The 17,696-nt window shown below is 39.7% G+C and overlaps 1 protein-coding gene and 1 pseudogene across 2 annotated transcripts in view; one reads left to right on the top strand and one right to left on the bottom strand.

Moving 5' to 3' along the window:
* GRHL2 (grainyhead like transcription factor 2) overlaps positions 1-17,696 on the bottom strand; it is a 180,864-nt gene that overhangs the window by 141,408 nt on the left and 21,760 nt on the right. The gene's annotated exons all lie outside the window — the stretch shown is intronic.
* On the top strand, positions 3,184-4,129 carry LOC111549548 (annotated as a pseudogene).

The following is a 17,696-nucleotide window of genomic DNA, read 5'->3' as shown; positions in this document are numbered from 1 at the left end:
CCAGCAAATTTTTGTATTTTTAGTAGAGACAGGGTTTCATCATGTTGGTCAGGCTGGTCTCAAACTCCTGACCTTGTGATCCGCCCGCCTCGGCCTCCCAAAGTGCTGGGATTACAGGCATGAGCCACCGCTCCCAGCCGAATTCTACTCTCTAAATAGTTAATATTCTGAGTCTTGAGCACTTGAGATTGGTCTCATTTTCTTGTAGCTGATTCACTACGGCTGATTACTGACTTATGTAATCACTTCAGCTTCCCAGCAAAAAAATGACCATATTCAGACCAAAAATGAAAGAGCAAAGTTTCAAAATCTGATACTTACTTTTTTCTTTTGGAATATTGGTCTTTTTCCCATTAACAGAATAAGACTTTCAAATGGAAATGAATGAACCAATTTTCCTACCCAGGATTGATGTCACAATTTAAATGCCAAAAATGATTGTTTGACTACTAGTTGCTTTCATGCTCCTTTTAGTGCTTGCTAGAGGCAAATCACAAGAGATAACAGATACTTTCCATTTTGAAAAAGAGTTAAAATTTATTTGGAAGACTCTATGCTCAGAGCTTGTCCTTGATGACTCTAACTTTTTGCCCTTGACGTAACCTGTCTAAGATTCCTGGGAAATGAAATGAATCCATAAGCCCAGGACAATATTGATAAGCTTCACGTTAAAGATGGCTATGCTAGGGAAAGAGAAGATTCGATTAATTCAGTGAAAATATTATAATGCCCTCCACCACATAAAGTGCATAGTTTTTAAAAACAGTACACTGTAAAACAAAATTGATGTCCATTGAAATTAAGATGGTTTCGTTTTAGATACTGATTGCAAAATATATTGATCTACTGCTTGAAGCATGGTCTCTCTCTCTCTCTTTCTCTCTTTCTCTCTCTCTCTCCTGCCCCCTCTCAGAAGCCCCAGCTTTGTAGTGCCCTAAGCATGCTATTAGTTCACCTATGAAGTAAAAGGATTAGAAATAAAACCAAAGATCTACAGGAAAGGTAACCCACTGAGTTCTAGAAACAATGAGAAGGATATCACAATAGAAAGTGAAAGGAAGAGGACAAGAAACAATTTTAAAAATGGAGACAATTTGTAGAGATAGCAACTTATGAAATGACTAAAATTGGTTAGTGTGTGGTGTGTGTGTGTGAGAAAGAGTAAATCAAAATCTAAAATGTTAGCAATGATTATAGGTGAATTTTTATTTGCTCCTTTCTACTTTTTGACTTTTCAAGTAATCTTCAATAATAACGTCATACTACTTATTGAGCATCTACTGTATGCCAGCTAATGTTCTAAGCCCCTTACATGGGTTAACTCATGTATTCCTTATATTAATAATAACCTTAGAGTCAGATATGGACATCATGCCCTTCATACAGATGAGTAAATTGAGAATAGAGTGTTAAGTAACTTGCCCAGGTTCAGGTAGCAGTCAGCATTAGATCAGCATTGCCTCCAAGTGCCTGAGTTCTATTTTTTTGTTTTTTCTTGAGATAGGGTGTCTTGCTCTGTCCTCCAGGCTAGAAGGCTAGAGGAGTGCAGTAGTACGATCATGGCTCACTGGAGCCTGAACCTCCCAGGCTCAAGTGATCCTTCCACCTCAGCCTCCAGAGTGGTCCATCATGCCTGACTAATTTTTTTTTTTTTTTGTAGAGACAAGGTCTCCCTACATTGCCCAGGCTGGTCTTGGACTTCTGAGCTCAAGTGATCCACCTGCTTCGGCATTCCAAAGTGCTGGGATTACAGGTGTGAGCCACCACGCACAACCTCGGAGGCTGAGTTCTTATGCATCCTTCTCTATTTCCTACTCTTGACCATGCTCTATTTTCACAATTAGAAAAAAAGTTAGCTGAAAAGGGAAAACTCATAAACAAACAGGATACAAAAGACCAATATAACAGGGGATATGTCCAAATTCAGAGTAATAGAGAAATTATGCAAAAGGGGAGTTTGTAAGCTCTCTGAAGAAAGACAACATTTTTACATTATTTGTAGAATTCCAAGGTCCTGGAACATTCTAGAAAGTACATATCAGGCAGGCAGGCAACACATATTTATTGAATGAATTGAAACGGGTGATGGGTAGCAAGTCCTAATTTATCTTTAGTATAATATAACTAGAGGTCATCTATTTTTAAATGTCCTGCAGAAAAATGATAGCAAGTGATTCATGTAACAGAAATATGGATTAAAGAACTGTGAAATAAGGGAAATATTACATTTAAGAGCAAACAAAATATGATTTTTAAAGGAAAGACTTATGTTATAACCAAATTAGCTTTGAAAATTAAAAAGTCAGTTTTTCTGAGGATATTACAGCAATTGAATCTCTAGCAGTAAGAGAGAAAGCACAAAAGCACTTTACAAGCCTGCAGAACCAATTTCCATTTAAACACCATTTCATGGGTTTACCTCTAATGTTTACAGACAATATGGAAAAGAAATTTTAATGCAATTCTAGGAGATAGAAAGCAGAAGAGATTGGAATAAAGGAGAAACCAGAGTTGAGAAGGCTGCACCCCACCTTTGGTGCAAGAAGGGTTAATGTGTGCTTGAGGACTGTTTTTCTCTCTGAGCTTGGAAAACTCAAGTCTTCAGTGCCTATGGCCAAGCCACTTCCTGTACAGTGTGCCCAGTGGAACTAACTATAACATTAATTGGCTTCTTAAATACAGAGGAGTCCGCCTTTGGGGTTCCTAATGCCAGAGAGAGAAATAACATGGTAAAACACCTAGAGTAACTTCAAACTGCCACAAATGGAAACAGACAAAAAATATGAGCTTAACTCAACAGGAAAGTTATCTCATGTGTCTAACCCCCAGCTTGCCCTGCTGAGCTTCACTTGTATACATACAAAGGACCCCCAGGTATCCTCAGAGCCTGTGACCAGACCTTCCATCAAGGGAGCAGCCCATCTCAGGAAGAGTGAGCTCCACTCTGCTAACAGCCTCCTGCCCAGGCTAAAAAGTCTTCAGTCTAACTCTTCATTTTTAATATGAGAACTAAGAATAACCATACATTTAAGGAAACCTTACATGAGTAAAAGAGAAGCCCCAAGATGAGCAAAAAAGGTTATTTATGAGGAAAATAATTAATGCTGGATACAGAAAATAAAGTTAAAAGGAAGATACTTGAGAGGTAATGGGTAGGGACCTACTAGAGTGAGGGGTAACAAGATGGTGACCAAGACGGTGGCGCACCATAAGCGAAAGATTGCTGAACTAAAGCACGAATATCTTGTTCGTGGTTTGCAGACCAAGGAAATGAAACAAGATGCCATCAAAAGGCTCCAGGCCTTTATTTATTTACTTGTTTGTTTGTTTGTTTGTTTGTTTGTTTGTTTATTTTTAGAGGGAGTCTCACTCTGTTGCCCAGGCTGGAGTGCAGTGGTTCAGTCTTGGCTCACCACAACCTCCGCCTCCTAGGTTCAAACAATTCTCCTGCCTCAGCCTCCCAAGTAGCTGGGACTACAAGCACATGCCACCATGCCCAGCTAATTTTTGCATTTTTAGTAGAGATGGGGCTTCACTATGTTGGCCAGGCTCATCTCAAACTCCTGACCTCATGATCCGCCCACCTTGGCCTCCCAAAGTGCTGGCTCCAGGCATATCTTTTAGGTCATGCTGAAGAAGAGGCAAATGAGGATGTACTGGCCGATGAAACAAAGGAAGAAAAAACAAAGCCCCATAGAAATCCCTGTCAAAGAGGAAGAACTCCCTGAAAAAACTGTTGATGTGGAAGCAGAGAAGAAAGTGGTAAAAATTACATCTGAAATACCACAGGCAGAGAGAATGCAGAAGAGGGCTGAATGAGTGCACGTACCTGGGAGCTTGTAAAGTAAGAAAACTGCCCGGGCAGCTGGGTTTGGGACTTCTCCAGTTCCAACAAAAGGTCTGTCATCTGACAACAAACCTACGATGAACCTGGATAAGCTAAAGGAAAGAGCTCAAAGATTTGGTTTGAATGGCTCTTCAATCTCCAGAAAGTCTGAAGATGATGAGAAACTGAAAAGGAGGAAGGAGCGATTTGGGATTATCACCGGTTCAGCTGGAACCAGAAGGAACCACAGAGGATACAGAGGCAAAGAACAGGAACAGAGCCGCCTGTGAGATTGCCTGCTGAAAAGTTCCTGCTGCTTTCTGCTCTCCAGTGGTTTCCATTTCTCTGATTCTTCTCGGTCACAAATACACCTAAATGCACAGTCACGTACCTAAGGTACCTCCTGCCTTGCAATGAGGGCACATGTACCCCAGGTACATCTGGGAACTCTAGCAGCAATTTGACTTATTGCTGTTCCAACTTTAAGGCTGTCGTGTTTTTGTTTTTTGCTTGTTAGTTAGAAAACAAAAAAAAAATCTGAAAAGAGACGGGGGTAAGAAGAAGCTACTGAACCTACAACAGAAGCAGAGGCTACTAGAAAACAAAAACCACAAAACAAGTTACATGATTTTTAAAATAAAAATAAAAGTTTGTATGAGGACTGAATAGGAAAGACAGCACAAAATGAATTAATAAACTGAGCAATCAAAGCATTGCCCAGTTTTTAAACAAACAAAAAAATCATAAGACAAAGTTAAAAGGTATGCCAGATGATTACAGGTATAAAGTTCAATTAACAAGAGTTACAGAAGAAAGCAATGAAGAGGATGAAAGGGAAGAAACAAATACACAAAAGAAGACTAGACTAGACTAGAATAATAATTTCTTACAGCTGAAAAAAAAAAAAAACTTGAGTATTGGAAAGGCACCAAAGTGTTGGAAAGAATAATGAAAAAGGCTGGGCGCGGTGGCTCAAGCCTGTAATCCCAGCACTTTGGGAGGCCGAGACGGGCGGATCACGAGGTCAGGAGATCGAGACCATCCTGGCTAACACGGTGAAACCCTGTCTCTACTAAAAACTACAAAAAACTAGCCGGGCGAGGTGGCGGAGCCTGTAGTCCCAGCTACTTGGGAGGCTGAGGCAGGAGAATGGCGTGAATCCGGGAGGCGGAGCTTGCAGTGAGCTGAGATCCGGCCACAGCACTCCAGCCCGGGCGACAGAACCAGACTCCATCTTAAAAAAAAAAAAAAAAAAAGAATAATGAAAAAGTGGCACTTCTATTCATATCTTGGTGAAATTTTTGGGTTGAAGATTAAATTTAAAAATGCTACAAATACTGGGAAAAAACGTAAGTAACATTCAACAGAACAGAACAAGAAACTGCCAGCCAATAAACTTCTCATCCACATCACTAAATGCTGCTGGACAAGAGTAAAAGGATTTGAACATGAAAGTCTAAACACAGCAAAAGATCAATTAAGTGTGATGGCAAAGTAAAATAACTGTTTAGTCGTGAAAAGATTAAAAAATGATTCCACTTATGTATATGTCCCTTTTGAAAAATTTATCCCTTGAGCCAAAGTAAAGAAAGATATGCATGGATAAGGAAGAAAATTGATACAGCCATCAGAGAATATCAAATAAGTCAGTAAAATATTAATTGTAACTGATTTCTGATCACGGAAATGAAATGTATGCCACTAAGAAAGAATTCTTAAAGATAATATGAACCTAAAATGAAACACCTGAGAGGTGATAGGAGAAGAGTTGTTTAAAAGGTGTATTGGGCCCAGCACAGTGGCTCATAGCTATAATTCCAGTGCTTTGGGAGGCCAAGGTGAGAGGATTGTTTGAGGCCAGGAGTTTGAGACCAGCCTGGGCAACATAGCAAGACTGTGTCTCTACAAAAAAAATTTTTTAATGTAATAATGAGATAAAATAAAAAGTATGTTGATTTTGCTTTGTACGTAAGAAGAGTAATCGATAATGGTTAACTCCTGATATTGATAGAAAAGGTAAGTTTATGCTTATTAAAAGTTCAAGGGTAACAATTACTAGGATAAAGATAGGATATAGAAATTAAAGAGCAACAATTTCCATAGTATGGTATGCAGACACCTAGAGAAATCCCTTAGATACTTTCAAGAGTCTATGAGTTTAAAATTATTTCCCTAATAATACTGAGATATATGTGCCTTATTCCCTCTGTTGACATTTGTAGTAATGGTACAAAACTAACATTGGGCAAAAGTTCAAGCTTCTTACATGAATGAAGACTGGCATTACACTATACTTGAGGTGTTATATTTTTATCGTCACATACTCAAAATAAAAACAAAACAAGCAAACAAACAAGCAAATACATGCAGTTTCACTTGAGAATGTCCTTCATGAAGCAGTGTAGAATATTAATTGTATTAATCTCAAACTTTGGGTACCAACCTTTTTAATATTCTGTGTGACAAAGCAGGAAGTACATGTAAAGCACTTTGCATACTGAAATACAGTGATTGCCTCAAGGAAAAGCACTCGTGCAATGCTTTGAATAGGAGTTGAAACTAGCTGCTTTTTTCAAGGGATTCCATTTTTACCTGAAAGAATGACATATTGACAAGCTACATGTTCAGACTTGAGTGTTTGACTGATGTCTTCTCGAAAATAAACCAAGTGAGAGTCTATCACTTCACAGAAAACAACTGACAGTATTTGTTGCCAGTGGTAAAACTTGAGCTTTCAAGCAAAAAAAAGAAAATTTTTGGAAACTTGCATTCACCACTCCTGATAACTTTCTAGTACTTTATTTTCTGATGAGGTTAATGGATATAATTTTTTGCTAATGCATCATGAAGCACATTAACATTTGGAAAAATCTGAATAACTCAATCAATATTTCCAAATGCCAATGCATGATGTTACAGAATCACACACAAGTATAAGGTCTATTCAAAGTGCAAGACAGGCCTACAGATTTTAATGTAACAGAGAAAGTTCAGTGTATGATTTCAGTTTCCACATTGCAATTAACCTTTAAAAACTACCACTTTTGAATTTTGGTGAAGTATCAAAGAATATCTAGTTATATGAAAATATATTTTCCTTTTCCAACTATCAGTGTGAAGCAGGATTCTCTAACCAAAATAACATTTTGTAATAGATTGAATGAAGAGGCAGATGTGAGAATCCAGCAGTCATCTGCTAAGCCAGGCATTAAAGAAAGTTGCAAAAATGTAAAATAACACTACTCTTTCCTACTCTTTCTCATTAAATTCATATGTTTTGAAAATTTTAGCCCAGGCACGGTAGCTCACACCTATAATCCCAGCACTTTAGGAGGCCGAGGCAGGCAGATCACCTGAGGTTAGGAGTTCGAGACCAGCCTCAACATGGAGAAACCCCGTCTCTACTAAAAATACAAAATTAGCCAGGCGTGGTGGTGCACGCCTGCAATCCCAGCTACTTGGGAGGCTGAGGCAGAAGAATTGCTTGAATCTAGGAGGCGGAGGCTGTGGTGAGCCAAGATCGCACCATTGCACTCCAACCTGGGCAACAAGAGTGAAACTTCATCTCAAAAAAAAAAAAAAGAAAAAAGAAAATTTTAATTTAGGTTTTATTCTTTTGAAATAGAGTCTTGCTCTCTTGCCCAGCTGGAGTGCAGTGGCATGATCTCAGCTCACCGTAACCTCCACCTCCTGGGTTCAACACATTCTGCCTCAGCCTCCCAAGTAGCTGGGACTACAGACATGTGCCACCACCCCCAGCTAATTTTTGGTAATTTTTGGTAATTTTTGTAGAGGTGGGATTTTACCATGTTGGCCAAGCTGATCTCAAACTCCTGACCTCAAGTGGTCCACCCGCCTTGGCCTCCCAAGGTGCTGGGATTACAGGCATGATCCACCACAACTGACCAGTTATGTTTCATTTCAAAAATGTTATTTCAAGCTGGGTGTGGTGGTACACACCTGGAATCCCAGCTACTTGGGAGGCTGAGGCATGAAGATGACTTGAGTCCAGGAATTCAAGACCAGCCTGGGCAATATATCAAGATCTCATCTCAAAAAGGAAAAAAAAAAGAAGGTTAAAAAGCATAATAATAAAATAAAACATTATGTTAATATGCTTTATAACTATCATATGGTTTACAATTATTATTTTAATTGAGGCATACATAAATAAGTATTTTTTAAAATTTACTATCTTTAATTTTTCATATGATATATATCAGTAGATATAACCCACACAAATACAAGCTCTTCTGGGACTTCAATAATTTAAGAGTATTAAAGGGATTCTGAGAACAAAAATTTGAGAAGCACTGCTCTAGAAAATAACCAGAGAAAAATAATGAAAAAAGATAGCCAGGCACGGTGGCTCCCACCTGTAATTCCAGCACTTTGGGAGGCCAAGGTGGGTAGATCACCCGAGGTCAGGAGTTCGAGACCAACCTGACCAACATGGTGAAACCCCCATCTCTGCTAAAAATACAAAATTAGCCAGACATGTTGACGCATGCCTGTAATCCCAGCTACTCAGGAGGGTGAGGCAGGAGAATCGCTTGAACCTGGGAGGCAGAGGTTGCAGTGAGCCGAGATCGCACCACTGCACTCCAGCCTGGGCAACAAGAGCAAAACTCCATCTCAAAAAAAAAAGAAGTATTGATCAATGCAACAAAAATAAACAAAAATAAAAATAATGATATGGCATAGAAAAAATAAGACACTATATGTCAGTAATTGTAATATGTGAAAATGGGTTAACCCTACCTTTAAAAGATAAATACTTTCAAACTGGATTTTTTTTTTAAAGCCAGTATTATCTTTTAAGTACCCATGAGACATAAGAAAACTGACCTAATATCAGGCCACCAAGCAAGACTCTACCCATTTCAAAGAACTCTTATCATACAAACCAAATTCTCTGACTACAACATAGTGAAATTTTAAGCAGCAAAGAAGATGAAATTTAAAGACTATATGTTTTGAAATTATAATATAGTTTTCTAAATATTCACAAGTCAAAGAACAGCCCTTAAAGGAAGTTTTTAAAAGTAGAACTCCATGATAAAATACTGTATGTTGTGGAATATAGATAAATCAGCACTTAGAGGCAAATTTCATACTTTAACTGCTTATGTTAGATGGGAATAGAGGCTAAAAAGTTAAAGAGCTAAGCATACAACATGTTAGAAAAAAATAAAAGAATTAACTTAAGAACTTAGAAAGATGGATGTAATAAAGATAAAACAAATTAACGAAGTAAAGACTTGACAGAAATGACGATTTAAGAGGAAAGTTGGTTCTTTGAAATGGCAAAGAAAACTAACAAACTGGCAAAGATAATCAAATATTAGAAAAGAAAAGGAAGACAATTTTAGATGCAACAATTCTCTTTTGAAAAAAGAGAATTTTGTGAATCCCTGTATGTTAATAAACTTGAAAACAGACAAAATGGGAACATTTCTAGAAAAATATAAACAATCAAAAGTGATTCAATTATTTGGAAAGAGAAAAACAGTATTTTTCAGTGCGGAAACCTGGCAGCTACTACCTTAACCAAGTGATGAAGGTACACCCTGACAGAGGCACATCTTGAAGAGAAAACATCAGACAAACCCAAATGGTGGGACATTCTATTAAGCACCTGGTGATTGATGATTGTGGTAGCAACTGCATTAAAACAAACTAGTAAGTATATGAGTCAAAACAAATAAGGTTATGAACCAGAAGAAAACAAAAACAAGTAACTTTTGGAGGTGGGACTGTGAGTGATTTGTCTTTATTTAGTAGTTTTAAATATAGATAGATTAGATAGATAGATAGATAGATAGATAGATAGATAGATAGATAGATAGATAGATAGAGCAAGCTTATGCAACTGAATATAAATGGAAGAGAAGGCTGGGCCAGTGCCTGTAATCCCAGCTACTCAGGAGGCTGAGACATGAGAATCACTTGAACTGGGGAGACAGAGATTGCAGTGAGCAGAGATCGCGCCACTGCACTCCAGCCTGGGTGACAGAGCAAGATTCCATCTTAAAAAAAAAGAAAAAATAGAAACAAAGAATAATAGATTTCTACTTTGTGGTCCCAGTCAGTCTGTGACCAGAAGGACTATTTAAAAGAGAAATTAAAGTAAAAAAACAGCAAGTTATATTTCATGCAACTTCAATTCCAAAACAACTCAGATATAGATGTTTTATATATATATATATTATTTATATATATATATATAAATATATATTATTTATATATATATATATATATATAACATATCTCTCTCTATATATAAACATACTTATATTTGTAAGGCTTGGCAATGACCTGAGGTACTCGTTTTTGTGTTTATGAATAGACCTGTAACACACAAGTGCTGAAAAGAAATCTTCATGATCATCCACTCCAAACTTCTCATTTTACAAATAGGAAAACTGAGGTCCAGAGAGATTATACCATTTCCCTGGGATTACGCAGTTATTTATGTTAACATTGAAATAATTCAAGGACAAATTGCGGGAGGACACAAATCCACAGGGGATTGGTTCCAGGCCCACAGATGCTCAAGTGTCTTGTATAAAATGGCCTGGTATTTTAGGTATATAACCCATGTACATCCTACTATATACTTTAGATCACCTCTAGATTATTTATAATACCTAATGCTATGTAAATGCTAGGAAAATAGTTGTTATATTATTCTATTTTCATTTGTATTATTTTTTATTGTTATTTTTTTTTCTATCTTTGAAATACAGTTGGTTAGACTCACAGTTTTGGAACCTTGGATATGAAGAACCAACTGCATACTGTTGGCTAATCATTCATGCTTTGCAAACACATAAGCACTCTTCCATGAGAACAAAGCTAAAATTATAAACAGCTTCCTGCCAAAATTTTCTTCCTCCATTCACACCCCCGGCCCTAAATTTCCCGCTCAGTTCATTGAACAAACCTTTATTGAGTTCCTGCTGTACTACAGGCTCTGAGCTAGGTGCAGGAGGCGGTGTTGACCAAGCCAGACACAGTCTCTCCTATTAAGGAGCATTTCATCTATGAATTAATTAGTTCATGTAAGCTTACTACCAGCTTTCTCTAAAAGCTAACAAAAAATTACATTTTGAGAACTTTTTTTAATAATTGGCCCTAATCCCTAGGTATATAAGTCCAAGTATAAAGATGTAATAAAAAAATCATATCATGGAAGGCATGTCTTGTTAAATAATGGAAGCATTGCTACTTAAAAACAATGAAAGTTAAGACCACATTCATTCGACAGGTCTTGACTGAGCACCTACTGTGAGCTGGTACTGCTTTGAGTACTGGGATATAGCAATGAAAAAGACGAACCCAGTCTCTGCCCGGGTGAAGCTCTGACAGAAGACTATAGAATTGCAGATGTGACAAGTGTTAATGAAGAAAAGTACAGGGTGCTGCAAGAGAAAATGTCATGGGGACCATGTGGTAGCCAGGAGCACCTCACAACACCTCTAACCACAGAAAGCATCAGGGGCCAAGGCTCCTGTTGCCCGTTGCTGAAATCTATCATCGCATTTGTGTGGAGGCCACACTTCACCGTGGGCTGCTTCCAGCCAGCAATCATGCGCGGTGGGACTACCAAAGCAGGAGCATTCTTGGGGAACAGGGACTCCTGTGATGGCTGGCTCTGACTCAAAGACCCTCAGCCTCACCCCATGGCTTTGCTGCATCTTCTTTAGACTGCACAGCAGGCCTGGCAACTTCTGTTCAACATTCCCTCCCTCTCTCCTTCACTCCAGGTCAGACTCACATTGTTGTCTGACAGTTCCCCCGCTATGCCAGCTCCCTCCTTATTTTTTTCTCACAGGTGGTTCCCCTAATACAAGTATTGCATGTGTAATCCCATCTTAGATTATTCATCTTGAAGAACTCAGACTGATGGAGGATCTAATTTAGATTGAGATGGGGCTGCTTAGGATGGGGTTACTGCGAAAGTATTCAAACACAAATTGAGACTTACAGAAGGAGGAGGAATTTCTCAAGTAAAAGAGGAAGGAATGTCATTACAGGAACAGCATGTGCAAAGTCCCTGAGGCAGGTTGGAACTTCTCCCAGTCGAAGAACTAAATGAAGGGCAGCATAGCTGGACGGTAATGTTTCAAGAAGGAAGAGGGCAGTGTCTGATGAAACTTAAGAGATAATCAGAGGCCCGATTATGCCAGGATTTATAATTCACTTTTAGGATTTTACATTTTGTATGCTAAGTGCACAGGGTACTTATGTGAGGTCTTTAGGAAGGGAACATCTTGATCAACCTCTTTTCTGTTCAATCCAAAACACAAGATGTTCCCTTGTGACCTTTAAAAGATCACCCTGTCTGCTGCGTGGGATTGAACAGAAAAGAGGTTGTAGGAGACCAACAAGGCAGTTACTGAAATGGCCCAGGAAGGATAAACTAAGGATTACTTTCTGCATAATGAGAAAAATCACGTTTATAAGGTCTTCCTTAAGATTCTGTAGCTTTTTTCTTTATTTCAAGGCAGTCACTATTTCCCGCCATTTTCTTTATTCAGATACCGCCTTAAATTTTACATCTTTGTGCAAGTAGGCATTATGTCTCACTCAATTTGTAACCTCACATACTATGTGAATCAGTCTATAATCTCCAAAATTGTGTAACAGAGATATTCTATGGGAAAAATGTTGGCCTCCACCTCTGTCTTTAAAGCTAAGAGAATAGATTAGAAACTTACTTTACAGGAGTTCCACAAGAGAGTAATGGGAAAGTCTGTATAAAATCCATACAAAATATGTTGCTTACACAAGATGTCCCTTCTAGAAAAGGAGATAGGGCAAATAAATTGACTTTATAATAAGTTTGATCTAAAATTAAAATACTGGAAATAATAAAAGCCAATTAAACTTTGGTTTGCCTGATTAAAATTTAGATGGGCTTCTAAGGGAACTATTAGGAACATAAGAACTAATTATCTGTTTTTCAATAGTTAGACAATAATCAGAAGCACTCATGTCCTCTAGTCCTGGATCTGTGCTTGGATTTTAAAATAGTCTCATTTTTAAATTGATCATTAGCAGTGAATGGGGGGGGGGAAGCCTTTTTATCTGTACATGCATATGTTATGTGAATATACATACACATATACATATATCTTCATATATACATACATATGTATGTTTGCAATACACTTAGGGTTAGGGTGGGGTGTGTGTGATGTGGATGAAGGTCATTTGTGTGTTAGCTTATTTAAATTAAACCTTTACTTGAGACAATTTAAATAAATTCGGACAATTTTTTTTAGTTGTTTCATATGCAATCATACAAAAAAAAAAAAGCTGAGCATGGTGGCACACCTCTAATCCCAGCTTCTCTGGGGTGAGGCAGGAGGATTGCTTAAACCCAGGATTCTAAGGCTGCAGTGAGCTGTGATCGTACCACTGGACTCCAGCCTGGGCAACAGAGTGAGATCCTTTAAAAAAAAAATCAAGTAATAAGTGATGAATATTTAATCTGATCTTGGATTTGGGAACAGTTATGTAAACATAAAAACAGTGGAAGAATCAATGAAGGGCCAAGTACAGTGGCTCACACCTGTAATTCCAGCACTTTTGGGAAACCAAGGCGGGAGGATTACTTGAGGCCAGGAGTTCAAGATCAACCTGGGCGACATAGCAAGACCCTGTCTGGTAAAATTTAAAAAAAAAAAAAAAATCATTGAAGAAAAAGTGATAACTTTAACTACAAATCTTGAAACACCTAAAAATGAGTAGAGATTTCCAGTGAAAGGCATCAAAGTAAGGCTGCATTATAAACCCATTCTCCCATAAAACCTAATGAAAATGGACAGAAATTGTGTGTGTGTGTGTGTGTGTGCAGACGTCTCAAAAATTTACCAACTGCACAGCCCCACACCATACATTCCAACAGATGAGGCCAGTGGGGGAAATGGAAGATTTTCTTACCAATGTGCCTCACAAACAGCAGCACAGGAGACAGAAGTTAAATCAACAAATTACTTAGAGTGCTTGCTAATATCCTCCCAATATGGACAGAAGCCCAGAGGAGTAGACCACACCTTAGAACACTCTTTGAGACGTCATTACCTCCACTTTCAGACTTTAGTGGAGATGGAAAGAACTTGGGAGTCTTTCTAGTACGGGAGAAAAGAGAAGCAGCACAGAACGATCTCAAACATACAGAGCTAACTCATTGGCTAGGAGTGAATCGTTCTGTTGAAAGGACATTGATCAGTGCATAGAAAGAAAACATGTGGCATGGGTGATGAGCAGGGAGCCGATGGTAAAAATAGCTGAAGACCAGGCACCTGCAGAATCATTGTATTATATTATTGTAACCAAACACACCAGGAGAAGTCAAGTGGAGTTCCTCCAAGTGAGGAGGTAATCCTACATGGGTATCACTCCTGGTACCCTGGAAATGGTTCCCCTTCCCTATACTAGGGATTTTATTTATTTTTTTCCTTTCTTTGAGACAGGGTCTCACTCTGCTGCCCAGGCCGGAGTGCAGTGGCACAATCACTGCTCACTGCAGCCTCGATCTCCAGGTCCCAAGTGATTCTCCTACCTCAGCCTCCCAAGTAGCTGGGATTACAGGTGCATGCACTGCCATGCCCAGCTAATTTTTTGCAATTTTTGTAGAAACGGGGTTTCGCCATGTTGACCAGGCTGGATTAATGATTTTCTAATAGGGAAAGTCACAAGGAGGTGGCGCATATCATCATTAGAGGCGGGGGGCGGTGGGGAGATTCACAGAAGAGTTCAGGAAAAGGCTGCTATACTGTTGATAAAGTGTCAGATAAGGAGGGTGAGCCATGTTACAGTAGAGAAGAGTGTGTGGAGCCTGAAAACTCTAGAACTTCCAGAACCCTGCAGTTACATGGGCTCTCCTGCTGGCCATGTGATGTAGTGGGAATAAGCAGGGTCCTGGTGAGCTGCCTCTTCTACCTGGTGTCACTGATGCATGAAAATGTGGAGTTCTCTCTCCTAGGTTCACTCCTATCAAGCAGGTGCTACTCAAGCAAGCCTGTTAGAAAGTCAGGTAGGGCTGCAAGAAGCATAAAGCCTTAAAGCTTTCTAGGAACTATAGCTGCTTAGTTACAACGTCTGTGATGCTTGCATCAAATGACTGCAAATGGACATGAAAGTCTGAAGAAAAAAACAAAGGTCAGTGTTGTACTTTTTATATTGTCTGATGCTCTATGAAAGCCTCATCTTGTCTGCATCGTCTCTGAGGAAAGTGAGAATGTTTTTAACTACAGACTCCCCAACAACTGTTAGAATATTGCCCAAGGAAAGTGTCCTGCAGAGCTGAATCGAATACAAAATGCAGCCTGATTTTGTTAGCAGAAAGAGTCCACTGGACTGAGAGCACAGCCCTTTGCACTGGTGGCCATTAGTGGCTTGCTTGGTGTTACTGTGGCAGCTGTCCAGACACTTTCCCTGCACTCTCTGTTGTCCCGGGGATGCTAGTCCATCCAGAGGGGTTGGGTTGAATGGAAGGAGGCGTCCGTTAATCATCCCCAGCAGAGAATAGGAACTTAGCAAAACTGAAAACAAAACAGGAGATAAATGCAGTAAGACCCTTTGAAGGAAGGAAAACTGGGAAGGTGACAGGGAGAAGACTGCTGAAAGTCCCAGATGAAGTTTCATAAGAGTTTTCCACTGTGATTTATTGACGTGGCTCCAAAATCCCAGGTTCCCTTTACTTTTAGCCTTAGTGACTAAGAGAGGAAAATGGAAAGAGTAGATGTGAAGAGCCAAAGCGAGGGTCCTCAATAGAAGCAGAGGCCCCAGGACTCCATGATCAAGTAGAGGACTGACCTAAAACCCAAAGGCATCCCGCCACAGGAAGAGGATGATGCTGTCCTGCAGACACAGATCTGAACTTGATCCAGAACATTTAACTGAGGTATGTGGGCTTTTCCACCCTGCCACACCTTCAAATGCCCAGGCTTTTCACTGGCCTTAAAAGTCCATGTAAGCGGGTTTCAGATGGTAGCAATAAGTGAAGAAAGAATTGATTCATGCAAGTAGGTTGTGGCAGAGCCAAACCTTTATCTTCATGGTTGGAAGTGAATAGATAATACATAAAATCATAGATCAAGAAATAGCAGTATTTACTTCTGAGACATATAGAGGTAAACAAGAAGGAATAGGGTCTGGGTGCAGTGGTTCATGCCTGTAATCCCAGCACTTTGGGAAGCCAAGAGAGGAGGATCATCTGAGCTCATGAATTTGAGACCAGCCAGAGCAATATAGTAAGACTCAGTCTTTACAAATTAGCTGGGCATGGTGGCGTGCGCCTGTAGTTCCAGCTACTTTGGAAGCTGAGGTGGGAGTGTCCCCTGAGTCTGGAAGATCAAGGTTGCAGTGAGCCATAATCACACCACTGCACTCCATCTAGCCTGGGCCACAGAGGGAGACCCCGTCTAAAAGAAAACAAAAAGGAAAAGGAAAAGAAGTAAAAAGAAATCCAGTACAGTTGCTGGAGATCATAATCAGAGAGAAGAATGGGGGAAACTGCTCTTTCTTTACAGATTGCTTTAAGTATTATTTGATATTTTAAACTAAATACACTTCTTTGATAAAAATTAAAATTATGTTTTAAGAAAATACTATGTGGGTCATTTGCAACATGGCTGCAGCCCAGAGGCAGCCTGTAGTTGCCAGTTGTCAACCACTAAACCACCAGGTTTCTGGAGGGAGGCCGTAGGCAAATGGGCACCGGACCTCCTGAGAAGTAGGGGACCAAAACCCCATTTGGTCCCTTTTCAGGAAACAGGCAGTGAAGCGTGAGTTTAAATTCACAGACCACAGAGTCAGACCACAGAGTTCCAGTTCCATCTCTGATGCCTGTCAGCCCTGTGACCTCTGACAAGCTACTGAGCATACCTGTGCTCCCATTTTCTCATCAACCCTCACAGATGTGATTCGAGAATTGAGTTATCCATGGACAGTGCTTAGAGGGACGCCTGTGACACACTACGTACAATAACTATGTAAAAGCTTGATATTAACATTATTGTAAAGTGCAATATTCTTAAGCCGTCTTTGGTAGACTACAATGGCCCCAACACCAGTCAGCTGGCAAAAGACAGGAGGAGTTTGTAATGGGAAACTCACTAGAGAGGAAGGAGAGAGGAAGGTCAAGCTGACCTCTTAGGTGCAATCCCCAGGCTTTCCTGGACACCCTATCTCCTTGATGCTGGAAATCAGCCCCCATCCAACCTCTGCACTGTGGGTATGCCTCACGGGAGAAAGTCCTCCATGTGAAAACACTTAAGCTGCCTCTCATTGCAACATGAAAATGCAGTGCCCAGCATGCAACACGTCTTGGTTTTCAACATGCTCTGAAGGGTGGAAAGAGCAGAAATGGCAGGAGAGACCCAGGCTTCCTGGTTCCATTTTACATTTTTTTCCCCTCACTATATTGTAACAAGGACAGAAACCCTGACTTAAGTAAACCTCTAGTTCCTGAACTTGTCAACAATGAGACAGGACCTTGGGAAGAAAGACATTCTCAGGCTGGGAGAGGGGAAGGGGATGTTGAACTGCTGAATGTAAGCGACATCAGACATTTTTTAAATTTGTAAGCGAAGCTGAGGAAGTGGGAAAAGTGATGACCACACTCCAACCTCATATATAATATTAATATGTGTGTGTGTGTGTGTGTGTGTGTGTGTGTGTGTGTGTTCGCGCGCGCGTGTGTGGAGAGAGACAAAGAGGGAGAAAGAGAGAGGCAGTTGAGTCTATTCTCTCTTTTCTACTTCAAGACTTCATTGCAGTGGTCCCTATAAGTAGGGAGGGAGAAAGGAAAGGAAGGAAGGAAGGAAGGAAGGAAGGAAGGAAGGAAGGAAGGAAG

The sequence above is a fragment of the Piliocolobus tephrosceles genome, chromosome 7 (genome assembly GCF_002776525.5).
Source record: "Piliocolobus tephrosceles isolate RC106 chromosome 7, ASM277652v3, whole genome shotgun sequence".
In the NCBI taxonomy this organism is placed as follows: domain Eukaryota; kingdom Metazoa; phylum Chordata; class Mammalia; order Primates; family Cercopithecidae; genus Piliocolobus; species Piliocolobus tephrosceles.
This window is presented reverse-complemented; position numbering and strand designations above follow the sequence as displayed.